General features: G+C 50.7%; 1 long non-coding RNA gene across 2 annotated transcripts in view; it reads left to right on the forward strand.

Moving 5' to 3' along the window:
• LOC102404702 overlaps nucleotides 1-25,263 on the forward strand; it is a 43,086-nt gene that overhangs the window by 13,596 nt on the left and 4,227 nt on the right. Inside the window, exons 3-8 of one of the 2 annotated variants that reach the window (XR_006546356.2) lie at nucleotides 370-519; nucleotides 3,138-3,320; nucleotides 8,363-8,578; nucleotides 11,181-11,467; nucleotides 13,195-13,467; nucleotides 14,109-14,279. This is a non-coding gene — a long non-coding RNA (uncharacterized LOC102404702). The remainder of the gene's footprint in view (nucleotides 1-369; nucleotides 520-3,137; nucleotides 3,321-8,362; nucleotides 8,579-11,180; nucleotides 11,468-13,194; nucleotides 13,468-14,108; nucleotides 14,280-25,263) is intronic. The other variant, XR_006546357.2, reaches the window with a different exon arrangement.

Raw genomic sequence — 25,263 nt, forward strand, 5'->3', positions numbered from 1 at the left:
TTTTATAGTTCAGTGGGAAATGATATCTGATTGTATTTTCCAGGATATTTAAATTGTATTCCTTCATTTTTGCAAAATACTGCCTCAATCTTTTTCCGCCTTATTGAAGGAGTTTGCATTTTCAGTCTCCATAGATTTGCCTGCGTCAGACATACCCCTTCTGCAGGCACTGAACCACGAGGGTGGGTTCAGAATGGGAGCAAACTGTTTGCCCCAGACTGCTTACACTAGAGCTGTGTTTTCAAACTTTTTATCCAAGAAGCAGAACCTTATCTCAATCTCAGACAGCACCTCTTTATATAAAATGTGGATAAGTAATCTATGAAGGGAGGCCTGAAGGGTCCTCTCCCATCCCCCTCTCCCTTCCAGAAGCCCCTCATACCTGAGGAGGCGCCGCTGGGAGCTTCTCGTCTTTCTGGCAGAAGAGGGAGCACTCACTTCGGAGTCAAGGACCTGAAAAGAAATGAGCGGTTCACAGAAGTGCCCGGAACTCAACAGTCAGCGAGCAGCCCAGTACAGGTGAGCCAGGCACAAAGACCTAGGGGCCGCACCTGTGCAGGAGGCACCGCCACACCCTCCACGTCGCCAAGGAGAGGGTGTGGGCCCCACGGTCCCCACGAAGTTCAGCCAGAAGGGGTGGGGGCGGAGGTTTGTGGGATAGACAGGCTGGGGATACGCGGGTTGACAGGTGGGGAAGACTCTGTGGGTGGGAGGCATGAGGCTTCCATGTGAACAGCTGGACCCAGACCAGGCCAGAGCTGTGCAGGGTGAGGGGCGGGGAGAGGCGAATTCAGAGCGTCAGCAGTGGGGCCAGGGTTTGATCTGATAACTGAAGCTAGAACAATCAGAGCTCTTCCCAGGAGCTTTGTATAATCTCAGCCTCCCGAGATACCTGAGGGCGGGGGGAGGAGGGGTGGAGAGCTGAACCCAGACCCGGAAAAAGAGGGACCGTGGCTACTGGGACAGGGGTGGGTGGGAGGAGGAAGCCGTTTGGCAGCAGATAAGGAGTGGAGGAGACAGACCGGCAGAGGGAAGGCTCGGCGCGGACACTTCGTGAACCCAGTGGGGTCTTCGGAGGGGGGTACGTTTGGGAGGGCACTCGTGTGCGCGGAGACCTTTGGACACGAAGCCACCGGCTCCCCGCATTCCCTGCTGACCCAGTTGGAGGATCGGGCGGGCTCAGACACTCACTCCACAGGAGGGTCTCTTGGGCCCGGGCTCGCTCTCTGGCTCCGCCCCTCCGTTCTAGCCCCGCCCCGGCCTCAGGTGCCGGACCCGCCCCGACTTCTGGTCCCTGCCCCTGGGTCTCGGACACTGCCCGGACTGACTCTGGCCCCGCCTCCTGAAACCTGGCCCTAGGCAAGAGCTCTCTGGCCGCGCCCCCTGGCCTCAGGCAAAGTCCTAGCTCTTTAGTCCCTCCTTCCAACCCCAAGTCCCGCCCCCGACTTTCCAGCTGAATCCCTGGCTTTTTGATTCTGCCCAGCCCGCACCCCGCGCGGAGCTCGTTGGTCTTCCACTTTCTCAAGGCAGTCCTGCTGCCCGTCGGCGCAGAGCCCTCTTAACCACCCTCCCATCGCAGGCGAGGCAGAAGTCACTCACTCCCCAGAATCCCTGTGGACCAGCCTCTGTCCTTTAGTTACACTTATTTTGCAAATCACCCAAATTGTTTCAGAGGAACCTGAAATTTGTGTTCCAAGCCCTCTGCCCTCAAGCCTGAGTGGAGCTGGAAGGTGTGTCTTCTCACTTGGGAAATAGTTGGCGACCTCCTGATTAGGGTTACACTCGAAAAGCTCCAGTGAGACAAGAATTCTAGCCCGCTGAAAGGTCTTGGACAAGTCATTTAACTTCTGAGCCTCAGATGCCCCCTCCCCTGTAACACTGGGGGTCACTACAGAGTCTTGGATGGTCATGGCCAGGACCAAGTGAGCACAGGGACTGATGTTACCAGATCAGAGTGGGAAGAAGGAAGCGGAGGAACCCTAGGTCCTCACTGTGCAGGAGGGGGCCCTTGTTTCCATGGGGACACCCTGGCTTATTTCCTGGCTTATTTTCCTGAGTTTCCTGATGAGCTTATTTCCTTCCCAGTCTTCCCTCTCCACCTGTGGTGTAGGGAGTCCACCCTGCCGAGAGGTTAGAGGATGGCCTACTGTCTTGGCCTCCAGGGGGTGCCTTGTCCCCTGTGCCTTGGACACCAGCCTCCTCACCCTCAGTAAGCTGACAGCCCACCCTCACCTCTCTCTTTCACCCTCTCATCGGGCTGACCTGCCCCTAGACCACAGGCTGGCATGCATCTGGAAGTGGACATAAAAGAGGCATTCCTCTCTGGAGCCATCCCAACCTGTGCGGCAATCCCAACCTGTGCCTTCTCCACGAGCAGTGAGGAGCTCCCACCTCATCTCTCAATGAGAGATTTGTTAAGGAGGGTCTTTGTCCTTAGATGTTCCCCATACTATCCCCCATAGGCTGTATAGCATCTCTCCCCTACCAGACTCTTCTGAAAAATCTCCTGTGTGTTTGTTTTTCAAAATAAAATTAATCGACAGGAACTATTTAGGGAGGGTTTCCTGAGGGGAAGTGGAAGGAATCTCTGCAACCTTGAGATTACAGAACCTTTTCTTTTCTCAAAAGAAAAACATGTCAGAGCACTGGTATTCTGAGCCAGACCTTGTTCTGAAATATGCTCCCCTCTGTCCTATAACAAACTACAGCCTTTCTCCCTCTTTGAAAATAAGATCACATCAAGTCAGGGATTAGAAATGGGAAAAATTCAATCAGAACCTCCCTCTGCCAGTTATACATCTCAGTACACTCCTAGGCGAGCAGAATCAGCTCCCATTACAACCCAGCTCAGCATCATCATTCAGAACGCACCGGTAGGAAATGGTGAAACAGAAGGGCCTTTCATCCTGAGTGAGCGAGGCCTGCAGCACTGCTCTCCTAGGTCCGGAAGCTGGCGGTGTCTGGGGCCAGTGGAGTCAGGGCCTGTTGCTTAAATAGGCAGTGGGAGGGTCTGGGGGGGGGGGGCGGGCATGGAAAGTGGGCCATTTACCCAGCACAGCCAGGCAGTGTCTGCCGAGCCAGCAGTGGTCCTAAGCATGCGCCTGCCTGCTTGTCCACCATGAGCCTCACGCCCACAGGCCCCTAGACCACAGACCAGCACCTGGGATGACCCCTGATGGACGTGCTGCTCCAAGTGAGACCACGTGCCCAGACACACGGAGCTTGGTCCGGGTTCCTGGATACCTCTTCCTGTCCTGAGACACAGCCTGCCTGGGCAGCAGAACCAACTGTGGAGTTGGATAGACCTGCTCCCAAGACCAGTAAGTAGTGGGTATCAAGCAGGGTATCTCACAAAGTCTTGGTTTCTACTTTCTTAAAATGAGGATAACACTGACTTCATAGGTTCAGAAATAATGTTTGCAAAGGTTCTAGCACCTAAGAGGCTGATTTATTTATCCACATGGTGATGCTGGAGTCAGGTTACTGTCAACAAGGTTCAAGCCCAGAGAGGTTTGGTAACTTACACAAAGTCACACAGCCCTTTAGCTGAGTGTCAGAGTCAGACTTCGTGCAGACCTGAGACTAAGTTGGGCTGGCAGAAACCCCTTGAGGTGAAGGTAGGGAGCATCTGCTGGCCTTGGAAAAATGTCTTGACTGAACTCTGGTGAAAGAGTTACCCCTAGAAACCCAATAGAGAAATAAGGGAAGAGGCATGGCTGGACAGGCAAGCTGAGATGGCCAGTCTGTGCATTTGGTTGGGACCTTAGAGGGGATGCAGAAATATCCTACAGTAACTACTAGGTGTGGCTAGTGAGAGGAGTTTGTTTCTTCTTTCCACCTGTACAGAGCAAATCTCATTTCAGAGCATAACTAATACATGGGTAGAATTGCACATTTTCCCCTTAGGTTCAGCTTCATCTCTCAAGATGTTAGTCCTTTTGTCATTTTAATTTCAAAAGAACCTCTTTCTTCATTTCAGCTTGCCAGATAATTTATCATTCAAAAATATAACTGGCAAATGTTTATTTCTTTCCTTGAGAGTCAAACTTGAAAGGCACAGTGTGTGTACTTTAGTTCTAGGCTGAACTGTTTTTTCATCTCTGGAAACTTTTCTTGTATTATTTCTTTCCAGATGTTTCCCTCATCATATACCCTACCCCATTCATCACTCTGTCTCCTATTTTGGGGGCTTCCCATTTCCCATTTTTCAAATCAGTTATTTACGCCTCTCTTTGTTTTCTGTGTCTCCATTTCTGGCTGGATATTTTCTTTTATCCTCAACATCACTATTTCCTTTGTTCTCTTGTTTCAGTTATGCAAACTGCTACCTCCAGATGTTTTCAGTTCTTTTATAGTCATGGAATTACAGCCATTTGTTGTTGTTGTCATTCTGATCTGTTCCCGTTAATAGTTTTTTGGTCATGTATTTCTTTCAAAGTAGTTACTACTAAGTTTGCCTTACTTGCTCTGGAGGCTTTGCAGATTCCATCATCTAAAAAACAAGTTAACTGATGTTTCTTGAGAGTCCACTGTGTGGAGATACGGCTGCTCAGCACCTAGCTTGTGGTAACTGCTTCCCTTCCAAGTTTAACTCAGAACTGTGCAGTTAGAGCTGCTTTGAGGGAGATTCTGATTAACTAAGATTTATTGCATCTTGTTTTTGAAAAGATGTTCTATGTGCAATGTACTAAGATTTTTTTTTTTTTTTTTTAAGGAGTGAGAAAATTAGGGCTAAGGGAAAATAAAGGTGGAAAAAACATGAAGCAGAGATGGGAGGATGGAGTGAATGAGGGGATCTTGATTCTGACCTCAGATGGGCACAGAGGGGATTCATTTTATGACTAAAACCTGTCCTTTTGATGTTTGTTGGTGTTGACCCTTCAAGTTCTTTCTTGAACGGCTACAGCACAGAACAGCTCCCTGGTGCAGCTCAGTCTGCAAGACCCCAGGGTGGGAAATACTTTTTTGTTTTGTTCCCAATAGGAATGGAGTTGAAAAGAAACAGAGGTGAGATATATTCATGACGTGTGAGCGGCTGCATGTAAACACTGGAAGATACCTCTTACTTGTCTTTCAAAAGTCAGTATTGATTGAGCAGCTAATTAGCTGTGTATTTCCTGTGCTCTAAATTGGATTGTTTCCCTGTTTTGGGGTGGCAGGTGTCTTCTGGGTGGGGGTTCTCTGTTCCCATAGCGCGCCAGGGTGGCCTTATTTCACACCTCTCAGGAAACAGCCTTCCGAGTGACAGATTGATTGCTGTATGGGTGGTTACCAAAAAAGATCTTGTTTTATTAGCTGTTTGTCTTGCAAAGTGAAATCAGTTTTTTTTTTTTTTTTTTAACTTTATCAAAATGTCATCGTCCTGGGATTTGAAAACTTGCCCTCTGGTTTCAAGGGAAGATTGGCAGATCCCACAGGTAAAGAGCTGTAATGTCAGGGTCTCACTTGAGCCCTTGAGTAATGAGCTTGGCTGTGGCCGCCAGCCTGGGCTCTCTTGTGGTGAGGGGAGGGCACCCAGGGCCAGCTGGGCACCAAAGGATGTTGCCAGACCTCATCCTGGTGCCTGAAATGATGTCCCCCCACTTTTATTTTAATTCATCAAAGGAACATAAACATCAAGAGATTCATGCACATGAATCCTCATGTGTGGGTAATTTTGCTTTTCTATTTGAGGAAGAGATAGAAAACATTCCACTTACTTTTTTTTTTTAACAGTAAAAACATGAAAAGATCCTGATGCTGGGAAAGATTGGGGGCAGGAGGAGAAGGGGATAACAGAGGATGAGATGGTTGGATGGCATCTCTGACTCAATGGACATGAGTTTGGGTAAACTCTGGGAGTTGGTGATGGGCAGGGAGGCCTGGCGTGTTGCATTTCATGGGCTCGCAAAGAGTCGGACACAACTGGGCGACTGAACTGAACTGAACTGAAAATCAAGGAAATATATTAAACAATTTAAAAAGTATTTGCTTTCCTATTGGTGGCACTTAAAGAAGAGAGAAAGAGAGGAGATTGAAAGCAGTGGAGAGAAGGCAGGGGCCAGAGTCCTGCCTCCAGGGACCACCGCCCCCCCACCGCCCCCCTCCTTGCCCCACCCTGCCCTCCCTGCTCCCAGCCCCACAGGCCCGGCCCCTGCAGTCTTGTGGGCAGAGACTTGTTCCTTGGCCTCTTCCTCTCCCTCACCTTGTCCTGTTCAGAGGCAGTCCCTCCCAGCTCTGTGGTTCGTTTTCAGTCCCTGTTTCCCCTTTCTCTGGCTGTCATCTCCACTTAGGCCTCCTCATTTCTTGCCAGTATGGTGGAACAGTCCCCAAGCCTATGTGTGGCACCTTCTTGCTCCAAGTCCAAGCCCGTGATCCCCACCACAAGCAGTCTGAGTTCCTCCTGCCCTTGGCCAGTGCCTCAAATCTCCCTCCACACTCAGAAAATCCACCTCCCTTGCCTGATTTGGGGGCCCTGCCCTCCACAGCCTCGCTTCTGCCATGATTCATTCAGATGGCCTCAACCTGTGGCTTTCCTCTTTCCTGGAACATGCCATGCTCTTTCACACCTCTGTGCCTTTGCACATGCTGTTCCCTGTATCTGGAACACCCTCCCCAACTGGTCTACCTGGCACCCAGCCTCTAAGGTTCAGCAGTGCAGCTCTCAAGCCCCTCCCTTCAGTCGCACCCCCACTGGGCTTTGTGCTGGCAGCCCAGAGCCCCCAAAGCAGCAAGCACTGAGCCCAGTCCCTGAGAGGCACCCAGGGATGTCTGCATGCAAACCTGAGCACCTTCCAAGCTTAACACACTTTCAACCTTGGTTGAAATAATAAAATGGTTTCTGGCCAGGTTCAGTTCCAGAAGTTCCAGAAGGTTCAGTTCCCTCTGTACATTCCAGGTGGCACAGCAGGAGCTGTGAGAAAACTCCCCACTGTTTGAATTAGTGCATTGATTAGGCTGCCTTAAAGGTGAAAGGACCCATGTGAACTCCCGTGTGTAGTGGCAGTGCCTACTGCCTGCAACTGGCTGAGACCACACCATCACCATCACCCATGTTTAGGGGCACCCACCGTGTGCCAGAAACTGTTTTGAGGATATTCCATGCAGAACCACTTGTTTAATTCTCTGAACAGCCTGGGAAGGTTGGGTATTATTGTTCCCATACTTGGAGAGGGAAACAGAGGCTTGAGGAGGGTAAGTGACTTGTCCAAGTCAAAGTGGCAGAGCCCAGACTCTGTGGGGAGGACTTATCTATGGCCCCCTCCTGGATCAGATTTTGACCCCCCACCCAGGACTCCCTAATGCCACAGAGGCATGTGCAGTCCAGGGACAAATACCCCAGGGGTCCGGGAAGCCTTGTAGCCTCCACCCTCCCTTCTCTGATGCCCTCATCCTCTGTCCCTGGGGAACTTAGCACCAGAGTGTGGATGGGGCTGTTGCCTTGGACAGACAGCTGGTGAGGCTCGGAAGGATAGAACCAGCAGGAGCCAGATAGAGCTCTAGTCGTGGGGCCAGGGAGGGGTTGAGGGGACATGCTGGCCAAGCTCAGTTTATCTTACCTGCTCCTTCAGCCTGGCCCCCCACCATCTGTTCTCACCCAGAAACCAAAGTGATCTTTCTGCATGCAAACCTGAGCACCTTCCAGGCTTAACACACTTTCATTGCCCCCAGAATAAAATCCCTGCCCTGAGCCCACCGTCCTCTCCCAAATTCTCTGCTAGTCTCCTCCTCTGCTTGTGGAGGAGGACTTTCCTCTGTGGTCCCTGTCTCTCTCAGGGCAGGCCTTTCCTCACTCTGTCCCCTCGTGCTGAAGTCCCCCCGCCTTGTTTGGTTGATAGCTCCTCAGCTGAAAAGTGTCCTCCTCAGGGAAGCCCTCCTGATTTCCCCCAGCGTTCAGTATTAGGACCTCCTGCGGAAGCTCCCAGCCCTGCCTCCCAGGTGAGCTTGGAAGGGGCTGGGACCTAGCCACCTGCATACTGACAAGGGCAAGGGGACTGACACATGGGGGCAGCAACGAACCCCAAGTGTGACCCTCCAGAGGGAGATGCCAAATCTGGTTGCAGAATGTTGGGGTCTTATGGTGGGAGGGGGATTGTCGAAGAGGCAGGCAGTGCCTGGAATGTGCAGGGCTGTGGCCACGTGGACCCCAAGCTGAAGCCACAGCTGTGAACACCATTCTCGAGGAAGGCAGGGGGAGGAAAGAAAGAGGTCAAGGACAGACTTGGAGACTTATCCCATTTTTGGCTTGGTGAGGAAAGAGGAGCCAAAAAGAGCACTTGGGAAAAAGCGGAAGAATGCAGAAGAAAAAAAAAAAAGGAAGCTAAGATATAGCACTCTTTTTATTTAGTTCTCAGATAGTCTTAATTTTTTTTGTTTCCCTTAGAATAGCTGAAACAGGAGGGCCCTACGTGGCAGTCCCTGGGATGAAAAAAACGTGTGTCAAAGCTGCTGCCGAGTCCTTCTCTATTTTTACCTTCCTCACACTACCTCTTTGAGCCTGGAGGAGGCATCCTGGCCTGAGGTGGCCCGAGCTGGCGTCTCTGAGGCAGATTCAGCCAGCCCTCAGCTCGTTCTCCAGAAACCACCACCAAAAAGCCAGGTATTCACTTTTCTTGACCAGAAATAAATGCACTAGACATATGTCCACAGGCAGTCTTGAGGGATGTGAACACGGAATCACCCCATAAATTTACTTTTGTTTCCTTTCCTTGGTTCAGAGTTGGGGTTTTTTGTTCGTACTAGTTAAACATTAAAATTGGACAGTAATTAATGTCCTTAAAATAGAATGTCCGTATTCCCAAGTTTAGAAAGAAAAACCACCTAGAAGAGAAAAATGTGGACGCATGTGAAATGCCATTCCATCAACCACGGCGGCTTTCATCAGCCTTGACTGGGAGCCCTGCCCAGTGGGGTTTGCGGGATAGCAGCCCATGTCTGTGGTCTCTTTTCACCCTGTACTCCTCCCACCCCCCCCGCCCCCAGGCTCCAGATCAAGGAACCCTGACATATATGGCCTGGAGCCCTGAGGGTGCGCCAACCTCTAATTACATTTCTTTTTTTAAATTTTGATAAACAGTTCCTCTGTTGATGCAAATGTTTTTAAACACCGAGCCTGTAGCTTCTGGCTCAGAACAGACAGAACAGATCCTCCAGGCCTCCTCGGGCCTTGAAGCTTCTCCCCATTTGCCTGGGCTCTCGGCCTCTCATTGGACCACTGAAGGAAGAAAACTGTCCTTCTGGCTTCCCTGGTGGCTCAGATAGTAAAGAATCTGCCTCCAGTGTGGGAGACCTGGGTTTGATCCCTGGGTCAGGAAAATCCCCTGGAGGAGAGAATGGCTACCCACTCTAGTATTCTTGCTTGGAGAATTCCATGGACAGAGGAGCCTAGCGGGCTATATAGTCCATGGGATCAGAAAGAGTTGGACATGACTGAGTAACTAACGCTTTCATTTACCTGGATGGGGGTTTGCTGGGTGGGGGGAGTCACTTCAGGATTCAAAATCAGGCCTGGCTGGGCTGCAGGGTAAGGCTCACGTCCCCCACGTGGGGACTTCTGGCCTCTCTATCTAGCTGGGCTCCTACTCTGGGTTCAGGGTGGAGGTGGGGAGGGTGAGGTGGAAGGGGCCAGCTTCCGCTGCCCGGTGGCCTGATGCTGCACTACACATATGTCACCACCTTGCTTCCTGAATGGGTATTGGTCCCTGGTCCCACAGGTTTGTATGTAAACAGGATGACAGGGGAGTCCCTCCGACCCCAATTCTCCCCACCATGGCTGCTACCTGGGATGGAGGGGAGGGGGAGTGGAGGGGACCCCTTCTAGTCCCACAGAGTCAGAAGAGCTAAATACCATCCATTCCATCTTGGGGACACTGACATACCAGGACCCTCCAGGCCCAGACTTCCCCCAGATGTAGCTGACTGCACTGTCGGGGGAGGATGGTGGTCCCCGTGGCTCCTGGATGACTCAGAGCCCAGTCGGCTGCTTCTTGCCCAGACTGCCCAGTTCCCTGTCCTTATTGATCAGAGGACTTGACCAGCAGCTAGGTATCGACATCACTTCTGAAATGACCGCGTCCAGAGAGGAGCGCCTTGTTACAAACGCAGCAGGTCGGTGAGGCCTGTGATACTGCAAAGCCATCGGCTTTGTGGGTCTGAGGCTGAGTTCCTGACATTGCCACACCTCCCCATCTGACATCGTAGCAGGTCAACTGCTATTGTTAACCATTTTACAGATGAGGAAACTGAGGCCCAGAGAGGTAAAGCACGCTGCCTGAGATCGCAAGGGAGGAGTTGGGATTTGAACCCAGGTCCATCTGATTCTGAAACCAGAGAGCTTCTCAATCTATCCTGTCACAGAGCATCCTGGTCTCACCTCCTGCCTTTGGCAAGTGGTCTCTGGAAGGGGGCACCCTCAGATGTCAGCATCATGGCTGATGTGGTCCTGGGTGAGGGTCAAGGGCTCTATGGAGGTACTAAAAGCCATGGTGCTTCTTATCAAGTCTTGCCCAGGTCTCCTTGGGTGTCCTTCTTAGTTGGGGACCTGTTAGCGTGACCCATCTGGACTGCAATTTAAGAAGCAATCGTGATCAGCTTGGTGACCATCAGGCCTTTCTGCTACATGCCAGGAAATGGACCTAACCCTGTTATAGGGTAAATCAGATATAATCAGCTGCTAATTCAATGGAGTGACTCTATCAACATTTATCAAGATACAGAAGCTGGTCTAGTGAGTTACACAACAGTGATGGTTGGATTAGACTCATAAGAAGAACCAACCAGTACTTTCTGAGAGCTTTAAAAAAAATTAAATGGAAGAGAAACTTTCTCAGTGCCATACGTTATAGGTATACACAGTCATGTGTCCCGAATGTAGATGGGGGTGACTTTCAGACTGGCTACGTGCACACCTGCAGCCTCATCCTGCTATGGTCTCATCTTTCCAGTCCTGACAGAGGTACCTAGACCCCTGGAACACTGCCCTGTTCAAAACCAAAGCTGGGAGATCAGCCAGTAAATGGGGCTGGCCCTTCCCTTTCTGTGCCTGAGGATCATAAAATTCTCAGCCATGGAGTTTGTGGACATAGAAAATGTCTGACCAGCTCTGAGTGGGAAAGAATTTCTCTGCTAACTGGTGGTTTGGGAGTCACATAGGCCAGATCATAATCATATTAGTGAGGACTGATTGGATCTGTTACTTCCAGATTAGGTTGAAATTTTGGTCCCCACTTTGTTCCCGACTGCCAGCCCAGCTGACCACCAGGGAGTGATCCAAGACCCTTCTCTGCAAGCTCACAGAGGTGGTGGCCACTAAGAGCCAACAATGTTCCGCAGACTCCTACCCCAGCCTCCCTTTGCTGCAGAAGCCTGCCTTCTAGACCCCTCTGCAAGGAAGAACACTCCCCACCCACACCGGGGCCGGCTAGTGACTTTCCTCTGATCCATCAAGCTCCTCTTTAGGACTGTGCTTCCCCAGCTGCTCTCACAGGTGGTAAGGTCTAACTCCTATAATAAATATCTCATGCCATCGTGTTTGTATGGTTCTGCCTTCCTGACTGAGCCCTGAGCGTATCAGCACCCTCAGTGTCTCTCCCCCATAAAATGGGGGTGGTGTGAGATATACCAGGCCTTAGAGGAGGACTGCATCCAGGTGCTAAGGGCTGTGAGCCTGGGATTGATCCTGGCGGGTACATTTGTCACCATCTGAGTACAAGCTGAGGATTTCCTGGGTGGTGCTAGTGATAAAGAACCTACCTGCCAGTGCAGGCGATGCTGGAGATGCAAGGTTTGATCCCTGGGTTGGGAAGATCTCCTGGAGAAGGAAATGGCAACCCACTCCAGTATTCTTTTCTGGAGAATCCGCCCGGAGGGCTACAGTCCGTAGGGTTGCGAAGAGTCAGATACAGCTAAGCACGAGGAGTAAGAGGACAAGCTTTAGGCCAGAATCATCTCAGTTGGGCTTTAGTGTTCTGGCTCCGGTGGTGGGAGCCCCGCAGAGCAGGGCTCACATGAGCTCGGCAGACATGGTCATGCTGGTGGTGGAAGGTGTGGGTGGCCTTCCCAAGGTCTGACTGGTTGCCCAGCCCAGTGGGCACTGTAACTGAGTGTTAAAGGCAATGGCTGGGTAGAGCCTTTCCTTTCAGATGCTGGTATCTCAGTCCAGGACTCACCCCCAAGTTGGCACATCATTCCCCTGGAAGCCAGTCTGTGCTGAATTAGGAGGCTTCCAGGAAGATGCTGAGAAGGGAAGAATGGCTCACTGGGACTGAGACCAGCTCTGCTGACTTGCTGGTAAGGAGGCTTTGTTCCTGGAATGATGAGGAGCTAGTCTTGCCTCTTTGAAGCTGGAGATGAGATTTGTAACCACCGCCTCTGTCCCAGGGGCTATCCACACAGCACACCTGCCCACTATATTCAGGTCCCTGCTCAAACATCATCTCCTTGACATAGCCTCTACCACCCTATATAAAATAACACTCTTTCCATCACTCTCTATGCCCTTACCTGGCTCCACTTTCCTTTCCCGAATATCACCGTTTCACACAGTATGCAGTTCTGTATTGTCTTTCCTCCTCCAATAGGAGGTAAAGCCCATCAAGGCAGGGACTGCGTCTGTCTTGTTCCCCATGATCACCCAGAACAGCACCAGCTTAGAGCAGTTGTTGTTTAGTCACTCAGTCGTGTCCAACTCTGTGACACCGTGGACTGTAGCCCGTCAGGCTCTGTCCGTGGGATTTTCCAGGCAAGAATACTGGAGTGGGGTGCCATTTCCTTCTCTGGGAGATCTTCCCAACCCAGGGATCCAACCCATGACTTCTGCATTGGCAGGAGGATTCTTTACCACTGAGTCATCAGGCTCATAGAAGACACCAGTGCAAATTCGCTGCAGGTCAGAACTGCCTTCTGTGTAAAGAAAAGTGTCCTGATCTCCCCTCCATTTGTCTTTCTCCTCCTAACCCAGAGGAAGGCTACTTCTTGGAGTCAGGAAGGCTGCTTTGATCGGTTAGGTACCAAACAGGAGTTCTCAACATCCAGGGTTTTTGAGTTTTTTAAATCTTTTTTTTTTTCCTAATCACTACTCTTGATCATGGAATCTGTAACCATTTTGGAAGTGGATTTGGTATGATTAAATTCTTTCCTAGCTTAATTCTTTATGGAAAACAAAAGTTTTAAATGAAGTGGATTAGAGTGGATTTGCTGATGTTTGATCGTCTGCAGGATCATTCACCCCGGCTTCCCTCAGCCCCAAGGCTGGGCCAGCACCCTGAAGGATACGTCACTGGATCCTCCTAAGTGGAGGAGAGAAGATCCCCATTTTTACAGAATGCCTGTGACTGAATGGGCTGAGGCCCTTGAGGAACTCTCAGAACACCTAGGGGCTTCACTCTGCAGGGAGTGCCAGTCCTGGGATGAGGGGCAGCAGGCCATCCCTGGCCTGGTTACCGTGTTTCCTCCTGGAGTACCCACGACCACAGCTCAGCAGATGCAGGGGTGAGTGTGCAAGGCTGGGGCGCGAGGAGACTCTGGGTCAGGGGGGAACCTCTAGTAGTGGGACTGCTGGACGAGTCTAGGTCCCTCAGAAGCAGGAGGTGAGCACCTGTGTCTCTGGCCCACCTGTCATGAGGTTCCTGGCCACAGAGGCTGTGCACAGCCCAGCCCAGTACAGAATCAGGGGGATCACGACAGCCTGAAACAGTTTCCAAGAATAGAGCATAGACAAGAAAGCTCTCTGCCCGAATTGGAATTGAAAAGGCACTGGTACTTGGCGGGGCCTCTCCAGTGACTTGGAACACTCTGCAGGAGACCTTGTTCTTGGCAACACCAGATGTGGGGCAACCAATGTGACCTTGGTCACATGTGTGCGGACTTGTGAGGGCCTGTGGGCCTGGCTGGGAAAGACCCTGGCTCTTACCCAGACACTTGGTAACTCTTAGAAAATGGGATTTCCCTCTTCTGATGATTTGATTTTTAACTTATTTCTGGAATTTGTAGCTTTTAGTGGACACCTACATCTGAGGCACTATGGGTAGAGACAGCGAGGTTACTTCCCCCCAAGGCAGGTGTTTTGATAAAGGTTTGGGGTCACATCCTTAGGACTCATGGCTGCCCTGTGTCTCCTGTCCCCATGGCAGGACCACGTGGTTCCCAAGACTGCCTCCCTCATGAAAGGAGACGCGCAAAGTCATTCTGTCTGGGATGCCTTATGTTCCTCTTTCATCAGGAGGAGCCAAGCTACACTCAGAAGAAAATAGTGACTTGGAGGAAAACATGTAGCCTGAAAGGCCTTTTCCTCTTTCGGAAATGTAAGTAAACATGGCCAGGGCCCTGGAGAGATGCCATCTCAGCCACAGGATGGTACTCCACAGGGGCTACCCTTTCATAGTAATACCCCTGGTTCATACCCCCTCCTCACTGTGTGCAATTTGGGGGCTCAAGTGCCCCTCACCTCTGAGAGTGGAGATCCAGTCATCCCTCAGCCCTCAATCCAAGACTTAACAATAGCCAACACAGGTGGAGCCCATGCTTTATGCTGGACATGGGGCCAAGGGGTTCACCTCACTCTGTACTTAACCCTGGTCCCATCCCAGAAGCCCTCAGTGGTCATGGCTTTAGCCCTTGCTCAGCAGTGGGACTGGGGTTTCAAGCCCCATGGGTCTAATGCTGGAGCCTGTGCTCTTAGCCTGTCTGCCATTCTTCCCATGAGGCCTGTCTGATGATTCATGTCTTATTCTACACCCAGAGACAATGAGGCGTAAACCAGAATAAAAGGGGGCTATTACGATACCACTATCTGCTGTTTATCTAAATTAGGTAATAAATCACAGAGCCACTTGGAACACTATACATGTCAGCCTCCTGAGCATTTAGTTATCACTTAGTGCCATTTGATGGTGCCTATGGTATAATTAACACTTTCATCTAGAAAATATATTTCCGTGAAATGGAAAAGTGAAAGAGAAGATACATTTAACCTGCCCCTCCTCTTCCTTGAAGACTGGGCACAATCCCCTGTCGGTGGTCGACTGGGGTGGCTTAGGCTAGTGAGTGGGCACGCCAGCATTCTCAGCCCTCTCCAGCCCATATGGTGTCCTGGGAAGGGGGACGGCTGTCTCTGAGGTAGCAGCAGGCCCAGCTGAGCCCACAGAGCTTGGTGCCCATTCATCAGCCTCAGCAGGATCGGACATCTGCCGCTGGCATTTCCAGATGTTTGCCTTTATCACACGTTGATGTGGCTCAGTGTTTTCATTAAGGGCCTCATCAAAAGCTCTAGCTGGTTGGGAACGCGTATTGTTCATTTTATTTGAGTTCCTTATCATGTTCAAAATGTTCCAGGCGCCATTAGGAGACACAAAAGCCTCAGAAAACACAGTTTCAGGGGGCGGGAGCGTGGAGGAGACATGGCCACCGACATTTACAAACATTTTGCTGAACAGAATCAGCTGTTAGGCATGAAAGTCGCTCAAAGCAGCACAGCAGAGCACGGGGTAGTTGGCGGGGGGGAGGGTGGTGGTAGAGACAGGATTTAACGTTCGCCTGCGGGAAATCTTCTAAAATCAGATGGGTGCTCCAGTGTTCCAGGCTGTTTGTTCATTAACAGGGTCTTCCAATTACTTCCCAATGAGGATGGGGTATGGGGGCCAGATAGGAGGCAGAGGCTTGGTCAGGAAAAGAGGAAAGGGGACACACATTTTGGCTTGAGATTAACCTTTGAGGTAGAGGGCCAGGCATATTATAATTAATGCTTAATCATAAATGGAGCTTGGCCGGACGCATTGATTCACACACAGGTTACTAAAGGCATTTAGGGAAAATAGAATGTAGGCAATGAGAACTGTCCTCATCAATTTGTAAAATTCACATCTGAGACAGCATGCTGGAAGTACAGAGAATGCTCCTTATAGGTATAAATTAAAGCCATCTTCCTCAGAAAAGGATAATTTAAATGATCAATAACCTCTTGAAAGAATACCTGGAGGGTATATGCCTTTTAAAAATTGACTTTGTTCATTCTCCGCCTCTTATCAAAAAAGGGTTTTAGAGGCTTATAACAAAAGATATGACAGTGAAGTTATTAAAATAGAAATGGGAAATTAAAACCCAGTCAGAAAAGAGAATACAAAATTTCTAACTATAGTGACTAACCTTCTGTGATCAACCTCTAAATTTAATCCTGAACTCCCTGGAATCCAAGGTGAAGAGGGAAAGCAATCAATTACATAGGTTCAGCTACGTTTAGGACAAAGCATGTCAACTCATGAGTATTGATTATTTGTGAATTTATAAAAGTAAGAGAGGCAGAGGAAACGTCTGTAAAAATGGGGGGAAAGATTTTTTTAAAATATCTGGGAAAGGAAGGATGGATTTTGAAATTTTGGGGTGAGGAGCAAAGCTTAGGCAACAATGACTGATGCACTCACTAAGATCTGGGTGGGTGAACCTGGGGTGGCTCCGATGCAGTCAGTTTATTGTTGAATAAATCATTTCAGTGGTGAGCGAGCCAAGGTCATGACCAGGACCCAGGCATTTGGTGTGCCTGGCCTGTCCTTGGGAAGAGGCCGTGTCCTATTTCTCTGTACCAGTGCCTGGTACATCGTGCACATAAAGAACTCAACCATGGCTCTGTTTCTCCTGGGCTGAGAACTCCAGGAGGGCAAGGACGCAGTCCCAACACGCCGGGACGCCTAGTCCTAATAGTGACTCCTAGTAGCCACTCAGCTGGATGGAGTTGGATGCTAATAGCTCACAAACTAAAAATGGGAAACGTACCATAAAATGCCAACCACCGTTCATGGGAGCAACTTAGTGGGAGCATTTTCCCAACTCTCAGTGGCCACAGTCAAATCTGCCAGCTTTCGTGGTGGAGAACTCCTGGATGGACCTGCCGGGGTGGTGGGGGGCGGGCGCGTAGTTATAAAGAGTTGGATGAGTGGGTGCAGTTGTGATGTTGGACTTCTTTTTCAAGAGCTCTGTTGTGGCCCTTCTGACAGAATGCTGACTGCAGGGCTCTGCAGGCTGTGTCGGTTCTCCTGTGGCCCTGCCAGCGGGGAGGTGGGGGAGGGACCCTCAGTGACAGCGCTGACCTGTCTCTAGCTGTCTTCCCAGCAGGCTTGAGGGTGAGATTCGAGCAGGTGCCACATTCCACCAGCAAGTTTGCAGCCGCCTTTTATCCTCAGTCACCCAGCAGATTCCTGAGCTGCTCTGAAGAGCCTTTCTGTTTCACCCTTTTCTTTGAGGAGTCCCTCGAGGGCTCATTTTGGCCCTGCAGAGAATGATTTTGCCACAGGGTGGAGCCCTGGGCTCAGAGGGGCAGGGTCTCATGGAGGCCCCTGAGGTCTGGAATGCTGGGGCCGCCACACAGGAGGCTGTGACGTGGACGTCAAGCCCCCAGGAAGGGGGATGCCTCTGCCAGCAGGACGTGGCCTGTGGCCAGGGTAGGCTGTGTGGGTCCCTGGGGTCCCATACTGGGTGTGTGTTGTGGGGGCATTTGCGTCTGAAGTGAGGTGCTGGGAGACGGCAGGAGCACTGGTCTGGGCAGGACAGCAGGGGGCATCTCTGAAGTGGGGATTGGCATAGTTGCTCAGTAACACTGGATCAAGGGGTCTGGAGGGTAAAGGCCTCTCGAAGTCCTGTTGCAGTGTCTGGCTTGGAGCCCAGGCTCCAGTAGCTGTGGTTTACTGTGCTGGTGACCCTCCCCTGGAGGCTGAAGGACCCTCCAGTTCCATCCCTGCAAGTCCTCACTCCCTCGATGGAAGAGACACTGAGGTTATCAGCCACTCAGGGAAGCGTTGTGGCCTGGCTAACCCTGTGCGAGAAGTAGGGCTCTCTGACTGCCCTGCCTGTCCCCTGAGGGCTGCGAACTGAGTGCTGTGAAGGCCCCCAGAGAAGGCTCACAGCACAGAGCCATACACACAAATGCCCCACAAGGGCTGGCGTTAGTGTTAGAAACTAGGGTTGCTCCACAGGCTAGGAAATACAGGGCTCCGGGCACAGATTTTAGCGTCAGGGTTCCAGTGAGAATCATTTTGTCTGTTTCTCTACCACCATGGATGGAAATACTGGAGTTAGGTCCTAGATATTTTGTTTGTTAGTTGCAAAGTTGCCCAGACATGGAAAAGGACGTATAAGCCAGAGGAAGGGCCAGCAAGTCAGTCAGGTGAAATAAACAGTGATGGCGATACTGGTTGCATGTGTGGGCCCTGAGTCTGCAGTGGACGGAGAGGGTTTAGGCGGAGTGAGGACTCCTCTAACGGCTGGACCACAGCATCTGAAATGTGCCGTCAGGAGGCGCTCAGACTCCGCAGCAGATGCTGGGGTTCTGCCCAAGTGAGGATTCTGCCGGCCAGCTTGGCGGCCACTGCGAGAGAGTGGGGGCTGCTCAGCATGAAGGTGTGAAGAGAGACCAGAATGAGAAAGCGGCAGGAGGAGACCATGTGGCTGAACTGGCCTAAGATCTGAATGCCCCTGAGGTCATGGGGCAGGGTGGGGTAGGGGTGGCGCAGGCAGTGTCCAGACAGTGCCAGCGTGTGTGCCATCCCTCGGGTGGCTGTACCTGTGGGGAGGGTAAACCCAGTCCCCCTGCTCCCGGAGGCCTGTCTTCCTGCCAGGACCACCTCAATCCAGTGATCAGAGGCCAGTACACACTCCTTGGGCACTTGGTACTGGGGCATTGCTGTGGGGTTGGAGTGGGGAGCTCCAGTTACAGGGGTCATGCTGCCTGGCCAGGTAGGGGCCAAGAGCTGGGGTCTGAGGGCAATTTCCTGACACCCTTCACCATCCTCTGCCAATGTGGCCAGTAAAGTTCAGGATGGAGGCCTGTGGGGCCCAGTCAAGCCCCTGTCTTGACTCCTGGCTTAGTCACCTCTGCCTCCCCTGCAGTCACAGATGGAGGTGTGGGGAGCGAAGGATGAGAGAGGAAGGGGCAGGGTTTGGACTGAGGCTGAGCTGATGGCCAGCTGGGCCACCCACAAGAATCAAGGTGGGGTAGGTGGAAGTGACAATGGCTAAAGATCAAAGATGAGGAGGAGGCAGCAGCAGAGGAAGGCACAGCCAACATGCAGAGCATCCTTCTAAAACCAGCTGGGTGACTAAAGTGAGCCCCAAGCTTTATCTTGACTTCTGACTCTGTGAAATGAAGCTCCCTCCCTGCTCTGTCCTGGTAGTACCCACGGGAAGGGGCTCTGATACCCCAGAGACCCCAGGGCAGGTGGATGGCCATCAGGAAGTGCAGAGGGTAGGAGTTGGGGGGTAGAAGTGGAAGTGATGTGCAGACCCAAGGAATTCAGGAGTCGCATCACCAGGTTTGGAGACAGGGTGGCTGGGAGGCCAGTGTGCCTTGAGTAGGAATGAGGGTGTGGAGGAAGTGTGCTTTGTGACATGATGAATTCAAGAAGGTGACTGGCAGCTGCAAAAATGGCCCTGGACCAAGGAAGCCACAGAGGCAGGAGGCTGGTGAGGGTTGGTTGCAGCAGAAAGTTTATGAAGAGCCAAGGGGCTTCCCTGCTGGCTCAGATGGTAAAGAATCTGCCTCCAGTGCAGGAGACCCTAGATTGGGAAGACCCCCTGGAGAAGGGAATGGTAACCCACTCCAGTATTTGTGCCTGGAGAATTCCATGGACAGAGGAGCCTGGTGGGTTACAGTCCATGGGGTCGCAAAGGGTCAGACACGACTGAGCGAATTAAGGGGCATTTGCTGAGCAAAGAAACAAGCCAAAGGTAGTGCTGAGGGGAGGGCGGTCATCTAGAAGCAGTGATGCATCGGGATGCATCTAGAGGAGGTGACAGGAGGGAGGAGATGAAGCAGGAGATGGCTGGGAAAGTGCATCCCGTGGAGGCTGGGGTGACGGGCAGAGCTGCGCAGGAGAGGAATGGCAGAGGGATGGGGATGGCATGCAGATTACGAGGAATGAGGGGATGGTGAGGACATAGAGGAACATTTTACTGACAGTCAGGGTTCCCCACATAGCACCTCATAGAACCATGAGTCCCCACTAGCCCAATGCCCCAGTGCCATGATACTTGCCATTTCTGGCTGCCAGACACAGCCCTTGGGCATGGGCGGGGAGGAAGTCCACAGCCTGGGTGACAGCCCTCAAGTCCCACAAGTGATCAGACCACCTAACACCAAACATATAAACAGTCAGGATCAGGACATTCAGCAGATTTCCAGCCACTTGTACCTCCCCAAACATAGCTGTGAATCCAGAAGTAATCAGTCATAATGGCTGCCACTGCCCCCGATAAGAGGGGAGGACCCTGAAACCCTCACTCAGAGCCAGCTTGCTTTTTTTCCAATTCAGGCTATTTTATTTTATTATTTTTTAAACTTTTGTATTGGGATATAGCAGATTAAAAATGCTGTGATAGTTTCAGGTGAACAGCAAAGGGACTCAGTCATACATACACATGCATCCATTCTCCCCCAAACCCCTCTCCCATCCAGGCTGCCACGTAACATTGAGCAGAGTTCCATGTGCCATACAGTAGGTCCATGTTGGTTATCCTTTTTAACAGAGTGATTATCCTTTTAATAGCAGAGTGTACATGTCCATTCCAAACTCCCTAACTATCCTTTCCCTCATCCTTCACCCCCCCACCTCCGCCAAGAGCTGACTTGCTTTTATATAACACATAGTTCTGATCAACATTTTAACCTGGTTTCAACTTTTTAAAAAAATCAAAATCAAGAGGAAAAAGCACAAGGTAAATGACAGTGCAAATCTCTAACGTGTGAGATCATGATGGGGAGGGCTTGGCCTGGCCAAGCTCTCGGTTCCCACTGAAGACTGACAGTGTATGACTGCCACATTTTCATAAAGAGGATCTAGAGTTACGAAGACATTGTGGAATAATACTCCATCTCCATTGCTTAAGAAGGCAGGGCAACTCAAAAAGATACATGTATTATCACCCCAGTGTTCATTGCAGCACTATTTATGATAGCCAGGACATGGAAGGAACAAAGATGTCCATCGATGGGGGAATGGATAAAGAAGAAGTGGTACATATACACAATGGAATATTACCCAGCCATAAAAAAGAATGAAAAATGCCATTTGCAGAGATGTGGATGGACAATAGAGATTATCGTACCGAGTGAGGTAAGTCAAACAGAGAAAGACAAATATCATATATTACTTAGATGTGGAATCTAAATCCAAAAAAAAGGTACAAGTGAACCTATTTACAGAACAGATACAGAGTCACAGATGTAGAAAATAAACCTATGGTTACTATGGAGGAAGGGAGGGATAAATTGGAAGATTAGGACTGACATATACACAGTACTGTATATAAAATAGATAACTAATAAGAACCTACTGTATAGCACAGGGAACTCTACTCAATTCTCTGTAATGACCTATATGGGAAAAGAATCTAAGAAAGAGTGGATATAATTGATTCACTTTGCTATACAGCAGAAACTAACACAGCCTTGCAAATCATCTATACCCCAATAAAAATTAATTTTTTAAAAAAGAAGGCAGGGCAGTGTATGGTACATGTTAGGAAGTGTTTTTAAAAGTTTAGGTTCTTGAGCAGGGAATGAAACCCCATTTACTGAGCGCTTACTGTGTACGGTGGTTTAGTCACTAATTCGTGTCCAACTCTTGTGATCCCATGGACGATAGCCCGCCAGGCTCCTCTGTTCATGGGATTTTCCAAGCAAGAATACTGGAGTGGGTTGCCATTTCATGCCACAGAGGATCTTCCCAATCCAGGGATCGAACCTGGGTCTCCAGGCAGATTCTTTACTGACTTGAGTCACCAGGGAAATCTTACTGTATATTCACCCACCTAAATACCTTTACCTCCTAACAATCCTGCAAGTAATTATTATCTTTACCACTTTATAGAAAAGAAAACAGAGCTGAAGTGATTTGTCCCAGACACACAGCTAATGCTTTTTCCACGTCACCCTTGGCTTCCTGCGGTTTCCTGGCAGGGGTGTGTGTGGAAAGCCTGCTCTCTGACAACAAGTGGGTGCCCTGGGCTGGAGCCCAGGTGATGCCCTCTGGGGCAGTGCTGATGCTGGCACTGCCCCATCAGCTCAATGTGGGGCCCGATGTTCCTGCCTCAGCCTCCACAGCCTTGGAAAGTCTGAGGGGTGGCGGCGGGGGGGACCAGCCCCACTCCTGCCCCTGAATTCGGGACAAAGCCTCCTACCCCCTCTCCACGGGCAGACCATGAGCAGCAAGGTGTTTGCAGCTGAAAGACAAATCGCAGCTACGAGAGCCCCATCATAAGGGGTGGTTTTGTGAACCCCATCCTCCAGGGAAGATCACTCCTGAAGGACTCTAATGCTGACAGGCTCTGTTTTTCATTCCCTAATCATTCAGAAAAATACATCCATCTCCGTAATCATTGAGGTTTTTCCTGTGTAAAGGTCAAACTATAAAAAGATAAGTGGACTCAGAGAAATCCAGGCTAGTCACGAAAACGTGGCGGTGTATTAAAATGGATCCCCAAAGGGATTTAATCCTCCTTCAGAAACAGCTCATAATAATAATCCCCCCCTTTACTCTCCCCGATGTGTGTTAAGTTTCTGTTTTTAAGTTCAAGGACATGCAAGTGACTGAATGGGTGGAGCCTGGGCCATGCAGACCGGGGTCCTGGCTGAGAATCTCTGACCAGCCACTCCACACCAGAAGCCTGGAGTGAGTACCCTCACCCCTTGAACCTCATTTCCCTCACCTGCAGAATGGGGAAGAGCCCTGGTCTCGGTGCTGTCCTTAGTGGCCTGGGTGCTGCCTGGCAAGGTGCAGGCCTGTGGGCCTTTGAGAACCTTCCCACTAGCCCGTCCACACTCTCCACCTGAGAGGCAGACAAATGTGTCCTGGCTTGGCTTGCTGGCAGTATGGAGGGTGCTTCTGGACCACGACCTGGCCCGGAGACAGATCCCCTGCTCTGGCCTTCTTCCCCACCTCTGGCCCCCCAGACGTTCCCAGACTCTGATGGGCTCTGCCAAATGGACTTGGGTGACCTGTGAAGGCCTTGCAGCTAGAAGATAAACAAGTATCTGCGAGATCCCCATCACAAGGACATTTTAAAGGGCACTTGGTAATTTAACTGCTTTTGTGAAGCTGAGCAAGTGTTGGGGGAATGATAGAGTATCTTGAAAATTCAGCCTGGACAGGAAAATCCTGGCTTTCCTCTTTATTAAAAACTTGGAGAAGATCTTTAAGGGTGTTTTTTGAGAAGATAAGGAACAGCTGTGTCCCCTCTTTATTAAGTCAAGGCCCCATCTCTGGTCAATTTTGTGCAGCCCTGCTCATGAAATAGGCCCAGCCTGGTCTCTCCTGCACTAGCACCCCGACTGATGGCATCTAGGAGATGGCAGTCAGGTTTCCTGGTGGCAGACCCTCCAAGACGTGGGAGGCTCCCACATATGGGACCTGACTTTTGTTTCTTGATTTGTGTCCAAGTAACCCGGGTGGTGCGGTGGTAGAGAATCCGCCTGCCAATGCAGGAGACGCAGGAGATGTGGGTTCAATTCCTGGGTTGGGAAAAAGATTCCCCTGGAGGAGGGCATGGCAACCCACTCCAGTATGCTTGCCTATCCAGTATCCCATGGATAGAGGAGACTGGCGGGCTACAGTCCATGGGGTTGCAAAGAGCTGGACATGACAGAGCACACACAGAGAAACAGAAGAAACGGCATGGGCCAAAATCTTCAGGGGAGAGTGCTGGCTCTCGGCTCCAGCCAGCTGGGGTGTGGCAGGAGACGAGGCCACAGCCAGATCCCACAGCCATCAGCTGGAGAGAGTGGCATGTTTCCTTTGTGCTCTACAAAGGTCACATGGGCTGCGGGAGGGGAAGGGCTCAGAGGAAGCAGGACCCGGTCGCCTTAGTCACCCGGGGACATGGTGGCAGGGGAAGCAGAGATGATGAATCTGGAGAGCTGGTGGGGTGGTGTGACATGGAGGGCAAGGGACAGATGGGCCTGGGAGGAGGCCTGGCCACTTGCACAGATGTGAGGGCTCAGCATGGGATGAGCGCGAAGGGAGAGGTGGTATGGATGTGGATGTTTATGGTGAGTCTATGCAGGTTGAGGTGCCTGAGGGTTATCCTGGTGACTGAGGTGCTGTGGAACACAGACGTGCACAGTAAGGGAGAGAGTCAAGAGAGAGGTGGAAAAGTGGATGAGGCCAGCTCACAGGTGGCCAGTAACTGAAGCCAAAGAGTGGACGAGATCTCCCAGGGAAGGCATAGGGTGAGGCCTAAAGAGGGCCAGGACAAGCTCCAGGAATGACGGAAAAGTGGATGAGGCCAGCTCACAGGTGGCCAGTAACTGAAGCCAAAGAGTGGACGAGATCTCCCAGGGAAGGCATAGGGTGAGGCCTAAAGAGGGCCAGGACAAGCTCCAGGAATGACGGACATTCAGGCTTAAGGAAACAGACTCCATGGAGAAACCTAAGGAGTGGAAAGAAGGGTGACTGGGAGAGTGTGGTGTCCAGGGAACCCCGAGATGAGAGTCTGCAGGGGTCAGGGCCGTGGAAAGGGTTGCCTTAGAGACTGGGCTCCTGGTTGGGTTAACCTGTGGGTGATTGAGGTGGATTTGGCTCAGCCAGCAATGCTAAGGTTCATGCTGTGGTTTCAGCTAGCTCTGCAGATGGTCTGTTTTCCTGGAGAGAAGATTCAAGGTGGGCTCCTTGGGAGTTTCCAGGAGATCTGTCAATGGAAACTTTATCCCACATCTTAAATTATCTCCCTGACAGGATCTTTTTAATTTAGATTAAAATGTAACCAGGGCTACTGTGTTTATATTATTTTAACCTGACTTAAAAAATGTTTATAGTAAATGCTTATATTAAACATTAACATGAGGTTCTATTTTACTGTCCTTTAGGCTCTTCAATGAAGAGCCTAATTTTAAAAGATCTGCAAATTACATGTGTAATTTGTAGGCTCTCAGAGAGAATCTACCTCTTCAGCTTTATTTCAGGTCACCAGGGACCTGTCTTAGGCCATTAGGTATTTAATGTGACACACTCTGCTTTGCAAAGCAAAAGAGAAAGGGCTGTTTTTGGCTCGGATACAGCAGCTTTGCCCCCAGATGTGTCCAACAGCCCGATTTAGTATTAAAGCTCTGAAATGATTGATTATCCATTAGGGCAGCTATTTAAAGAGTTCATTGAATCGGCTTCAAACCAACAACAGCTGCGCGGCAAGGGCAGCTAGGCGAGGCTGGGTAGAACCAAGTGGAACCTGAATGGAGCTGTGGATTCTGCCTTCCGCGGGGCTCCGAGAGCAGACCTCCATCAAGACAAGTTCCAGGTTGCTGTCGCC

Source organism: Bubalus bubalis, chromosome 18 (assembly GCF_019923935.1).
Source record: "Bubalus bubalis isolate 160015118507 breed Murrah chromosome 18, NDDB_SH_1, whole genome shotgun sequence".
Lineage (NCBI taxonomy): Eukaryota > Metazoa > Chordata > Mammalia > Artiodactyla > Bovidae > Bubalus > Bubalus bubalis.